This window comes from Grus americana, chromosome 8 (assembly GCF_028858705.1).
Source record: "Grus americana isolate bGruAme1 chromosome 8, bGruAme1.mat, whole genome shotgun sequence".
Lineage (NCBI taxonomy): Eukaryota > Metazoa > Chordata > Aves > Gruiformes > Gruidae > Grus > Grus americana.
The window spans coordinates 17,556,275-17,569,787 of NC_072859.1; the positions used below are offsets into that span (position 1 = coordinate 17,556,275).

General features: G+C 47.4%; 1 protein-coding gene across 1 annotated transcript in view; it reads right to left on the bottom strand.

Annotated features, from left to right (window-relative positions):
- Positions 1-4,298: 4,298 nt before the first annotated feature.
- RPAP2 (RNA polymerase II associated protein 2) overlaps positions 4,299-13,513 on the bottom strand; it is a 63,966-nt gene continuing 54,751 nt past the window's right edge. The window contains exon 14 of the transcript XR_008578131.1: positions 4,299-4,362. The gene's annotated coding sequence lies outside the window, so the exon portion shown is untranslated. The remainder of the gene's footprint in view (positions 4,363-13,513) is intronic.

Genomic DNA, 13,513 nt, shown 5'->3' on the forward strand with positions numbered 1-13,513 from the left:
TTGTCCAGAGTGATTTTTAATTAATATATAACTGCAGCGCATTTGTGAATGTCAGCCGTTACAACGATACCCCACGGTGATGGTCAGGGATGTGGCATTCAAGGAGGGAATACAGGCACAGCAGAATTTGCACCAGGGCTCTGGCGATGAAAGAACACCACTGCCATATTTATTTGTCCAACTCCCACTGATTTCAGTTAAACACTTCACGCTTTTGAAGACTGGGGTATACTGTGCGTAGGACTACCACCATAAAAGGGTTTAGAGAGAAGACAAGTTTTAAATGTCTGCTTTGGAAATGTAGAGTGCCAGAAGTCCCTGCTTAGCCCAGGAGGAACTTGAATGTTCTCCCACAAGATTAAATGTCTGTGCCCGGGAGTTTGCAGGGACACCTGTGCAGCAGGTGTGTCATTTATACTTAAGCCTGTTGGGACTCACAGAATTGCCTTTTGCCTGCCTTGTCAGCCGGGCTTGCTCCATCTGACAGTTGCAGCCCATACAAAGGAAGCAGGATGATGACGGAGGGGTTCTTTGTCCTTTTCCCAGCAAAGCACAGCATGGCAGCCTGGGTTTTTACATGCACACACAACCTTGTGTGCTCACATGGGTATATACTCTTGTTTCTAGCTTTATTTGTACTTTTAATCTGGATAAAACCAGTGAGCAGAGGCCCCCTCTGCCCCATTGGCCCTGCCCTCAGGGCACCCTGCCCACCCAAGGGCTGTGGCACTCCACCTGCCACAGTGTCACTCAGGTCCCTCTGTGCTTCTGCTTTCTGCCACCTCTGAGAACTTCAGCTGCAGCCCCTTCCTCCCAGGGCTGCCCTTGCAGGCTGTGGCTGAAGCTTATCTCCATAGGGCTAATCCAGCACATGCCACTTGAGCAGGGGCCAGCTCTTCCACACACTTGCCCACACCACAGTTTCACAGATGGGGCTTTTATTAAACAGAAACACAGCACACAATCACAGCAGTCAGGGTGAGAGGCTGTGGCATGGGCACACAGGAGCCACCAGGTGTTCTGAAGACCACATTAGGTCCATTATGCTGGGTTAATTAATGCAGAAGATCAGTGTAGGAGACTAAGTGGTAACGAGGAAGGCCTGGTGATGCCCTGGGCCCTTGCCCTGCCCAGACCAGAGGAGGCTTCAAGGAGCAGCTCAGCAGTGGTACAGGTAGGCTTAGGGCTGCCCCTGGGGTGATGCCTGATACTTATTTTACAGGGAAACTGTTGTTGTGGGTGGTGCAGGTGCTGGCCAGGGGTACTGGACATGGGGTGCAGCAGCCAGCTCCAGCCCCTCTGCCCTCAGGAGGGCCTCTTCCTGTCAGGTACAGCCTCCCTCCTGCAGGCAGGCCTTACTCCAGTAGGCCTTACTGAGGAGGCTCGGTCACTGACATTTACCTTTAAAACTACAGTAGCAGTGTGTCTGCTCCCCAGAGCGTCTCATTTTCAAAAAGGACAAGCAGTGTGGCTTGAGCCTAGCGCAGACCTGCTGGCTGGGGTTGGGTGGCTGGAGGAGGCAGCTGCTGCTGAGGTGGGAGGGCCCCACAACATGGATGCAGCCTGGGTGACAGGGCTGTTCTTCAAGGGAAGAAACTTGGTGGGTGTTTTTATTAGTTTATGTGTGTCTTACTTCAGAGTGTCTTGCAACTTACTGGTATACCTCAGGGCACTGGCACTGAGCTGTTGCTCGGGCCTGAACCCCTTTGAAATGATGATATGTAGCTGCATGGGAGGGCATCCCCGCCTCACCAGCCCCGCTTGCACCAAGCGCCAGCTCAGCTGCTGATTTGGGTGAAATGTAGCTATCTCTGGGAAAATGTCATGGCTTTAAGGTGAGGAATTTGAAATGAAGAGGAGGAAAAGAAGATGTTATCTGGGGAGAATCAGAACAGGCTACTGAGAGGCTGTGGTGCAAGTCTGAAGATTGGAAATATCTCAATGTTATTACTGCATGCCATTAAAAATGCATTATGCATATTACATGACTCATTATTCATGAAGCAGGTTCCATACCTTTTGTCTGCCAGAGTAACAGTAGAAAGGGTAAGGAGAGACACTGGAGCACACCTTTGTTTCTTTCTGTAAATTTTTAATGACACCTCTAGCTAACCAGTTGGTGAAGCTCAGTTCCTGCATAAAGTGGAAAGGCAGAGCTATCTACAGGCCGACTGAGCCCTTCAAAAGCTAATTTGAGCTTGTGTTCATCCACACCAACGATGATTAAATTACCTATCAAGTGTGCAGAGCTATCAGGATTCAGAGCATTGAAAACCAAGGTGAATTTATCTGATTGATTTAACAGACATGGGTGGAACAAGTGGGTTATAAAAAGTCTATTCCTTATAGATATTATGGAAGTACTTCTCCTGGCAAGTTCATGAACTTGTTAGTTTGCCTCCAAAAGTCATTTTGCCTGCCCAGAAAACAAATTTATTAGTGGGAATCAAAATGCCTTGTCGAAATCAGTTAGCAGGCTGAATTAATTCATGAGGCAGAAACAAAGCAACTTATTAGGTTCCATCCTTATGCTGAGCAGAGATGTTTAAAATTAAAATATGCAAACATCATCTGTGTTTTCTGTATAGTCAGTTTCCAAAAGCTGATAGTAACACTCAGATTGGATATTGCAACACAAGGGAGAGAGCAGCTCTTCTGGGTCTTGCTCCTTCCTCAAGCAAAACTTTTGTTGCAGTTGATGGGGAGAGAGGAAGAGGTTTCTAGAATAAGCCCAGGGTAAAAGATTGCGAGACTCGTGCAACTGTACTTGCAAACTGTGCTGCTGTTGCACATTGATAAAGGAGTGCTCCTCAAGTTGCTGCATTTTCTTGCCTTGAGAGAAAAAACAAACAGGTTGGTTGTGTCAAATTCATCTCCAGCATAACCCTAGTTCACATCAGGAATGGATTTTGCTTTTATTTATGATTTGGGTCTTTCTCTGAACTTAATAGTGAAATATAGCTCAGCGTACAGCCCTTTGAGGGAATTCTGATTTAGAAAAAGCACTGAAATACGCATGTAAGTCAATGAAGTGCTTCTCTAGCAGGGACCTTATGAGATGCCTGCACAGAGTTAAAATTCCAGAGATTTTCCCTGCTGAACCCTAGACCTCACTCCACTGCTCAGCCACATCCTCTCTGTCTGGCATTTTTTCACCTGCAGTGGAGGTGGCTTCTGAGAATGCTAAGGGTAATTGTAACTCTTCTTTATTGTTGGTTTGTTTGTTTGTTTTAAATTGTCTATAGAATAGTGGTAATTTCCAGTATTTTTCCCGCTGAGCAATAAAGCAATCTAAATAGATTTAGGGCATGTAAACGTCTGTAATGCATTATAAGGCATGTAACATGATGGAACCAGATTTGAAAAGATTTGTGCATCTAAAACTGCAGATGAATCTGAATATGTATGGGGTATGGGTATCTAGTTGTGTCTTTAACTGCCCAATTAGTCCGGAGGGCGGGGGGGAAGCCAACACACAAGTTTCAGGAAGCTTTCTGAGTCTTTATCACACCAGTTTGTAATATACACAACATATGGACTATAAATAGAGGGAGCACATAAATCTGGAAGAAAATGTTTCATACATTATAAAAATGCCGGCCACACCTTGTTAGAATAATGTTGCCTAACGGATTAACCCGGAGCATGTGGTAAATCTTTCAAGTAAGATGAAAGCAAAGCACTTTTGTGTGCTTGTTCCAACATGATGCTTCTCATCTGGATTTTTTTTTTTTTTTAGAAGAGATGACATGACAAAAGAATACTGAATAAGACAAACCTAGAAAGAAAATAATGTGACAGCTAATTAAATTATTTCCTTCTTTTAATACCATCCAGACAACTTTCTGACGTGTATGATCTCCCAGCCAGCTGGTTACTACTGTGCATAGGGCATATCCACCTCTGGCTTGCCCAGGCCCAGCTTGTCAAGGCACCGGCAGTTGTTGCTGCGGCAATGCCAGACTCCGCTGCTCAAGCGGCCCAGAAAGCACCTCAGTTGCTGGCTTGTCCTGCCAGCTCCCTCCTTCCTTGGTGGACGGGACAGAGGTGGCTGCTCAGCCAAGGGCACTAGCAGGAGCACAGCACAGCATGTGTTTAAAATGGCCGATATATTCTATTGATTTAGTTACTGTAATGTAGCCAGCTGGCATTAAAGGGAAATTGTAATCCTCTGAGGTGTCAGACAGTTCAGTATGATATACTACTTATGTTTTACAGTTTCTTCCTTCCCCCCCCCCCCCCAATGAATAATACATTCCCAAAACTCACTGATAAACTCAATGGGCGACTTCAAAGGGGAAAAAGAGGTATCAGTGCAAGAGACAGGAAGCTGACTCCCGGAGTTCAAAAGAGTACACTCATCTGACAAGAAAAGAGGCAAAATAGATGTTTTCAGTGCTTCGTATAGGAAAGTTTAAGTATTGCAGTGAAGAGCCACAAGAAATTAATTGCATTTCATTAAATGATTAGTGAGAAGAGATTAGATGTTTACTTGGTCTAAATTGCTTGCAGTGGCTGCTTCTAGCAATTAATTTACCCTGATTTAAGGCAAGAGATCTTACGTTATCTGCTAAACCTGCTAAATTCCCAGTTTCACAAACTGTCAGCTCTGCCTCCACTGTTGCCTTTTTCCTCTCTGAAACACGTCAACATGGATAGGTGGGCAGGAGGGTGAGACCAGCTCCCCAAAAGGGAATAGGTGAAAAATGGTCTTGATCCTCTTTACACAGCTGTTCCAGCTCTTTGAGCTGCTGCAGGAGTGACAGTTGCAGGTGTAGACATCCCTTATATTGCAAACCTGGCAGTTGGATAGCTTGGACCCGCTGGACCAGGATGCTCTTGCTTGCACTGAGTGATAGGCATGAGTCAGGGCACTGGTGCCTCGAGCTCTGAGAGCAAGGAGCTGGGTCTTCCTGTGTGCTTGTAACCAGGCTTTGCGCTGCAGGGGCCTGACCTTTGCCAAGCTCTGCTGTGTGCTGTATGTATCTGCTGTCACTTGGCTTTGGAATTATTTGTGTTTTCACTAGCTTAAATTAACATTAATGGTAATTGAGAAGAGTCTCCTTCCTGTGTGATGTTTCCACCACAGCTGACATGTTTTTCTTGTGAGCTCCACTGCTCTAGGAGCCGGGTAGCCTCGCTCCCTCCCTGCCTGTTTGTCACGCTGGGCCTGGCTCTGGTGCAGCTCACTGCTGTTGTTTCCTACAGGGATTTGGCAATCTCTGGACTGATTTCTGTGGCCAGTTGAGGTGGCAAGGCCGTTTGCCACCTCTCCCTTCATTCCAGGCGAGGGGGGCGATGTTCCAGCGGGCGTTTCCGTCCCGGTTTCCCCAGCCCAAGTTGCGTCACAGACCCTTGCAGGGATGGAAAAGAGCGGTTGCATTTATGGGAGGAAGGGGTTTTATGCAAGTGAGGTGAACTCTGTCCTCTCTTACTCTTCCCTAAATTCTAAATACCTCTGCCTGAAACCGTTCATGCTGCTCACAGTGGGACTCCATCCAGACATGGGGCCATGGAGGACCACGTGCCTGCTTAAGTGTGAAGTGCCTCAAACTGCTAGGCACCAAATAATTTCAGAGGGGGAGATTTTTGACTGTTACTTCTCCCTTTTATGACTGCTGTGGTTTGGTTTTAACTGTGACTCTTTCCACTTGCCATTTGGATGTCTGTTTTGTTCCTCTGCATGTTCAGTTGCTGAAATCTCACGTTTGAGCAATTTTTTTCTGTGGGCCTCTGCGTGATGGAGAAGACTGCCACAGCCTTTGTACTGATGGTCTGGCAATGTTAAGGACCTCATTCTCTTTGCTGGTATTTTAGATCTCAGTAGTGGCCAGAGACCCAAGGAGCTCTCTGCAAAATGCAGGCATAAGGAGACGTGGTTCTTAACCCAGAAAGTTGATCCTAAGGATCCTGTACAGTAAAGAGCAACACAAAAGGACAACTGCACTGACTGGGTTGTGTTGTCACTGCTCATCCAGATCAAGGGAAATGCTACAATTAAGCAGGGTCAGACATGTAGCATGTGTTACAGTGAGGGCGTCTGTTGATGCTGGTAGTGAGAGTCTCCTAGGTAAATGTTATTGCTCTCTGACCGATCCCTAGTTAGCTGTGTGGTGGGAATTCAGCTGGTAATCAGTGAAGCTCCCTGAGGGCATGAGTATTGGTCGGTGGTGAATCAAGTCTCCGATGGTGGTACCACTGCCTCTTGACCAGAGTGGCATGGCAATGCTGGAGGTCTGGTGGGCTTTGTTTTGCAATGGGGGTAAGAAAGGTAAAAATCTCCAGGAACAAAACCCCCCTTGTTTTCCTGCACTTTATTTTCCTGAATGCTGTAGAAGCCAACAAATACTGGGCCTCATTTCCTATCTGAAAAACTGTTTCTTATCTTTCTTCTAGCTAGGCTGCAGGTGCTGCTGTGCCTGTTCTCTGCTGCTGCTGTGGGATGATTCAGTGCCATGCGTTTTCCCTGACCCCCCACGGAGTGAGAGATGGGGGGTCATATCTATGTGAGAGCTGGTGGTGCATGCCCTTGCTAAGAGCTGGCTCTCACATGTGGGGTCCCAGGCAGGCCGTGCATGGCAGGGAGAGGCTTGTGGCCACCCTGCTCCTGGTCTGCCGTGCATCTGGCCTGTGTTTTGGGTGCTCTGTTTCCCATTATTTCAGTCCTTTTACTCCAAAGGGGTGCTCTTATGTTTATTGTGAATAAAGGGTGGTGACTGAAACCAGGTATATGGGTTAAAGGAGCTGAAGTACCCCTTTAGCATGGCCCCTAGTAGCCAGGGGACATGGCATAATCTCTGATCACATTGACACTGCCACTGCTCTGGCCATGCTTCTGGGAGGTTTCATGTTCTTCACAGCATAACAAAGTATTTTGTCAACTTAAACAAGTGTGAAATGGGCCTAACTCCTCATCTGGCAGTACAACAGCTTTTCAAAGACCCTTTTCGTTGCTAGCTTCATACAAAGCCATCTTTGTGTGACTGAGAATCTGACTTAACAGCTTTATATGATGCCCTGAAAACTGAAAATCACTTCTGTAGGACAAAAACAAAGTAAAATGCCCCTTCGTGTAAAGGCTGGTCAGGGTTGAGGAGCAGAGGGATGAGTAGGGAAGATGCTATCAGTATGAGAAAGCTGTGGGCCAGGGGAGATCATGTTTAACTCGACCCGTCCACAGCAACAGAGACCTACTAGGGATTCCTTGTGCATTTGCAGTCCTATAAACTTGAAAGAGAAATTTCAAATAGTGTAATTGCACATCTTGCTAACGGTGGTGCTCGGTTGTATGTTGTAACAGTGGTTGACAAAGAGGTGGAGGAAACTCCACCACAATACTTGAGAGAAAATGTGTGTGCAGCAAGTGCCTCGGGCACATCCAGGCTCTGGGCAGCTGTAGCCAGAAAGGTCAGGCTAAAGATTTGTGAGGTGGTGCTGGAGCGATTTGATTCCTCCACAGGAATGCCTCAAACACCTTGAAAGGGGAATATGACCCGAATATGACTTGGGAGATGGAATACTCAAATATATGCTGCGATCCTGAGGAAGGAAAACCTAGGCTGAACTCACTTGGACACACAGAGCTAAGAGCATGCTGGACCGTCAATAATTCACTGGGGAGGGGGGGTGTGGAAAGCATTGCTGATGGGGATGATGGCTCAGAAACCTCCAGGTATGAGGCATATTGACTGTAACATATCTAAAGAGTTTCCTTGGCAGAGGAAATTCTCAAAATGGCCTTTCTGGATTTACAGCTGTGTTAGGAGGCTCTACAGGCTACTGTGACGCTGTGGCCTGAGCTTAACTACCTTACCATGAGTACAGAACAGTGTCTTTCTAGGGGCTCCTCTAAAATAACCTTAGTTCCTGAACCCATGGTATGTTACTGTGAAGTGTCTTGGCCTCTGGTAGTGAACTTGTGGCACAAGGGACTATTTTCAAGGAAACACATAGCCAACGTTTCAATCTCTCTTCTAGTCCTGGTTTAACTGATCATCATGTCGAAACCAATCTGTAACTCCCCTTTTGGGGGGTGTGATGTTCCTGCAGCTCCCAAGTGTTATCAGAGTGATTTCAACGGAGGTTTAGTGTCTGCAGGAAACTAAACTGGAAAACTTTACTCAGGGATTCACAGTGAGCCTGCAGGTAAGCTGTCTGGAGGGATAGGTTGGCTGCTGTGGTGGTCTTTCATGACCAGGAAAGTTCTAACACCCCTGAACTTCCAGCGGGGTTGGGAGGCAGTCCATTAGAGGTAGGTGTACATGCAGATCAGTGTGTGGCTTGCACATTTTTGTTGTTCTGGGCAATATCTGTTGACTGTTCAGAGGGCACGAGGGCCCCAGGTGTCAGGTGTTGTTGTATATCTGATGAAGAGATTCACTTGTGGAAAAAGACTCAGCAAAATGTTACTCTTGTACTTCTCAAGTGCTGCCTGGGATGTGTTGCAGACTGAAAGAGGATTATTTTAAGAGAGGTGGTCAAAAAGCCTTGCTATAAATTTACAGTCTAACAGTCCCAAACAATAATTCTGTTCTGTACAAACTTCTGCCCTAAGTTTGGCCCTAAGTTGTCCAGAAAACAAATATTGCAGTAGGATTCTTCCTGTGAATATACTAAACACAAATCTAGGCTTTTTTTCTTCTATGGTTATTTGGTAAATATGGAAAAGAACCTCTTTTCACGCTCCTGTTCGTTCTGAGAGGGCCCTAAAATAATGCCTATTGACTCCCAGAATGAAACTATTGGACAAAAGGAATATCCATAGGTTACTGCATGGTGCTGAAGAGCTCTTGCTCTAGTTCCCATGTTGCTTTTGTTCCCTCCCCTGGTTCCCATAACGCAAGGTCTGCAACTGCCCAAGCCACTCCTGGCTGATGATTTTTAGCAGGAGAGAGTAGACACACATGGGGAATTCACACTTGGGGTAGGGAAGGACCTAAGAATTGAAAACTGGAGCAACTTAAACCACTGAAAATTACCTCTCTGTTGCTTTCAACCTTCTACCAAAAGCTGTTTCTCTGCTTAGATATGTGCTTTTTACTAGAACTCTTTCTAATAAGCTGGGGCAAGAGAAATGGCAGAGGAGTGGGCAGTTACCTTGTCTTCCCTTAGAACACTGTCAGAATTTCCAAAAGCTGCTGTCAGCTGGGAGCCAGGGGTGATGGGCTGACCCTGGCTGGAGGCCAGGTGCCCACCAAAGCTGCTCTATCACTGTCAATCCTCAGCTGGACAGGGGAGAGAAAATATAACTAAAGGCTCGTGGGTTGAGATAAGGACAGCTAGAGATCACTTACCCATTACTGTCACGGGCAAAACAGACTCAACTTGGGGAAATTAGTTTAATTTATTACCGATCAAATCAGAGTAGCATAATCAGAAATAAACCCAAATCTTAAAAACACCTCCCCCACACACCCCTCCCTTCTTCCTGGGCTTATCTCTACTGCTGATTTTCTCTACCTCCTCCCCCCCAGTGGCACAGGGGGATGGGGAATGGGGGTTGTGGTCAGTTCATCACACATTGTCTCTGCCGCTCCTTCCTCCTCAGGGAGAGGACTCCTCACACTCCTCCACTGCTCCAGCGTGGGGTCCCTCCCATGGGAGACAGTCCTCCACCAACTTCTCCAACATGAGTCCTTCCTATGGGCTGCAGTTCTTCACAAACTGCTCCAGCGTGGGTCCCTTCCACAGAGTGCAGTCCTTCAGGAACAGACTGCTCCAGCATGGGTCCCCCACAGGGTCACAAGTCCTGCCAGCAAACCTGCTCCAGCATGGGCTCCTCTCTCCACGAGGCCACAGGTCCTGCCAGGAGCCTGCTCCAGCACAAGCTTCCCACAGGGTCACAGCAACCTTCAGGCATCCACCTGCTCTGACGTGGGGTCCTCCACAGGCTGCAGGTGGATATCTGCTCCACCATGGACCTCCAAGGGCTGCAGAGGCACAGCTTGCCTCACAATGGGCTTCTCCATGGGCTGCAGGGCAAATCTCTGCTCTGGCTCCTGGAGCACCTCCTCCCCTTCCTTCTTCACTGGCCTTGGTGTCTGCAGAGCTGTTTCTCTCACATATCCTCACTCCTCTCTCTGGCTGCAGTTGCTGTTGTGTAGGTTTTTTTCCCCCCTTAACTATGTTATCCCAGAGGTGCTACCACCATTGCTGATGGGCTCAGCCTTGGCCAGCAGCGGGTCCATCTTGGAGCTGGCTAGCATTGGCCCTCCCAGATATAGGGGAAGCTTCTAGCAGCTTCTCACAGAAAGCTTACTGTGTGCCCCCTGCGCCCGCTACCAAAACCTTGCCACGCAAACCCAATACACCAGGGAAATGATGCCCAAGTCCTTGGAAAAAGCAGGTCCAACATTAGATGCCAAGTACTTTGGGAGGACCTGTCCTGAAGCAATAAGCTCAGTAATTTCTTCTTCACCTGACAGACCTTTTCAGGTCTTCTCAGGGCAGGAACGTATGGACTCATTAACGTACTCACCAGTGATCCTCAGCCCTTCAACCCAACATGTGGGTGAGTTGCAGATGCAGGAAGGCACGTGTGTGCACACAGTTTTACTGTGCGTTGTGGCACTTAGAGCTAGCTTTCTTCCTGTGGTTAAAACCTTCACGCATACTTCTTGGGATCTGAGTACAATGTGAACAACCTTGCAAAGTAAACACATCCACCTAGAATTTTTATTTTCCCAAATCACTCCTTTAGCTAATGTTTCAAAGGTATATACGCACCACATCTGGTGCAAACCAAATATTTTCAGTCTGTTGGATCTGAGTCAATATTTGCCCAAGGTATTACAAAGATGGTCATGACGTTCTGACTAAAGGGAAAAGTGCCCTCAGTGAGGATTGGTCTTGTACTTATGTGCGGGCAAAGGGACCCAGAGCTTTACAATAGGGTATCTGACACCGCTGGGAATGTGCTGCTGCTAGTGATAGTTTCAGATGGCCCCCTCGATAGCTGGCCCCTGTGTGGTTGTGCAGACAGGGCCTGACTCATCGCTGGTGCTGCTGGGGGATGAGCCCTGCTCACGGGGTGTTCCCCTGGGGCAGCCAGACATGATGGAGACATTTGCAGCAGAGGCTCCTTGCTGGAGCGAAGGCAGTGAATAAATCAGTGCAATCTGCTGTGCTGGTTGTGCTCCTGTTCCAGATTTTGCCACCAAGCTGTTTATTTTGTGTGACTTGTGGGTTCCTGGTGCCACTGCAGTCTCTGCGTAGGCTTCCTGCTGACAGACATGCTGCACTTGCAGTTGAGTTGTGGAAGTTGGCCTAATTCAGAGCTGAATCAATCCTGGAAATGATATTAAAATCTGACTTGCCTTTTGGTCAACTGAGACTCACTTGGGTAAACAAAGGTCAAATCTTTAGTTTCTTTTTTGGTATTTACATAGTTCTGTACATAGGCAGACTCATGTTGCCCCCAGAGCATTTAGGAGCTGACTCACATGTGACAGATTTGTCTTACTCTAACTGAAATCAAAGAGCAAGAACCTGACTGAAGGATGACCTACATCTAATCTGTCATATGTAGAGTAAAACGAGTGGTCGGTGCTCTAAACTGAACTGAACCTGTTTGTAGCTCCATAACCCAGCCAATAATACGTGGACTGCATCTGACAGCCATAGCAAGAATCTCACTGGTGCTGGCAAGGTGTTTCTGCTGGCTAAACTCAGCAACAATGGGTCTGCTAGGGGAAAACGGTTGTTTCCTGGTCACTGCTGACTATTGGAAATGACAGGTCAGTAGGCGTTACTCTTATCTCCAGTGCTTCCGCTGCAATTCTGTGTGGCTCAGCACATTTTGGGTTTGTGCTTATGGCAGCATCTGTTTTTCACTCTGCTCTTCCTCAAGGCTGGGAACTAACGTGACACTAAGGGCTACTCTTAAACCCCTCTGGAGAAAGAACTGACGCTCAGTAGCTGCACACCAGACTGCAGTCAGTCTGAAGTTCATTGCATTAAACTGGAAGTAGCATATCCAATGCTATCACAAAACAGTTAATCCTCAGAAAGCAGGGCCAAGGATGAACATATTCCCAGTCAGAAACCGACCTCAGCGGAGAGGGGAGGTTACTGTGTGACAGGAGCCTCCTGGCAGTGGGATTACACTCTGCCTAAATGCTCTGTGGCTTGGAGTGCGGGTTGGTCCAGTTAGCACAATGCATACGGCAGGGTTTGACAAGTCCTCTCCTCTTTTGTAGCTTGCATTAATTTCAAATGCCTTTCTTGGATCTCATTGTTGCATTTAAAAAGCAGAATTGTTCAGTGCTGGTTTTTTTCCTCTTGCGGGTGACTTAGCAGTCATTACATGCTAAGAGAAGTTACTCCTGGTGATTGCTGTATGTTATAGGAAACACTGCGTGTTTAAAAGTTGCCTAACAGTTGGTGTTATAGTCCCCATTCTCATTTGCCTATAACTGTCAGACTAACAAAGTAGGTTGAACTCTCTTATGTCAGTGCTTGAACTTTTATGTTGCTGTTTGCTTGGGTTACAGGCAGTCACTGTGGTTCAGCAATCTCTGAGAACAAGGTCTTGGGGAAATGTCACTCTGTCACTGTGCTCTTCTCTTTACGAAGCTGCAGTTCCCTCTCGTGGCACGTTGGGTGGGATATCTTCCCTTCTCCCCACGCTCTCATTTGAACTGCTGAAAGCAGAACTGCTTTGTCCTGAGGGGGCAAAAGCACCTGAAAGACTTCATCCCTCTCAAGCTGCTGTTTTGAGCTGGGCACTTTGTTTCTTTGCCTCAAGGTGTGTGACAAGGAAATGGCACCTATACCTGGGGAGACTAGAGAGTATGGACTTTCCTTAATGACCAGTTACCTCTATGTCATGCTTGTACCCGCATGCCTGCAAGTGGCATCTGGATGACACCACTGAGTTTGCTGCAGTCCCTTTCTAGAGCAAAGCAGTGACTCTCGGCTGTGTACCAGGGAATCGCTGTGCAGCTGGCTTCAGCTACAGACTTGACACTGGCACACAGACCAGAGGTCTCTTGACTCCTGCTATGTTGTTGTTGGGTAACAGTTTGGTACCTCTGCTGCTCTTTCATTGCTCCAGGACATTGGGATCAACGCTGTAGCAAATATCTTGGGTTTAGTATCAGGGTTCTACCTCTGACAACCTGCAAGACCTACTGCAAGCTGTGAACCCACAATTCATGCAGGTTTGGTGGAGACTTTCAAGGTCTCTGCAGCTAAATTCCCTTAAGATGGTTCCTTACATCCAGGAGCAGAGGTGAGAGCAGGCAGGCTACTTCCAGGATCCCCCTACTCCTCCCGTGGCCTCAGGACACCGACTGCCAGGGTGAGAAAGGTGGGACAAATTGCCTAATACAGGTGGAGGACTTCAGCATAAGGGAGCAAGGGCAGATTAAAACGAGGAGACTCTGAAATCTGGGACAAGGAACCTGGAATTGGAATTGAGCAGGGACAGGACATGTGCATGACTGAGGGAGCCGCAGCCTGGAAGCTGCAGTCATGCTTTGAAAGGAGCCTCATTGCCACTGAACAGCTTTTC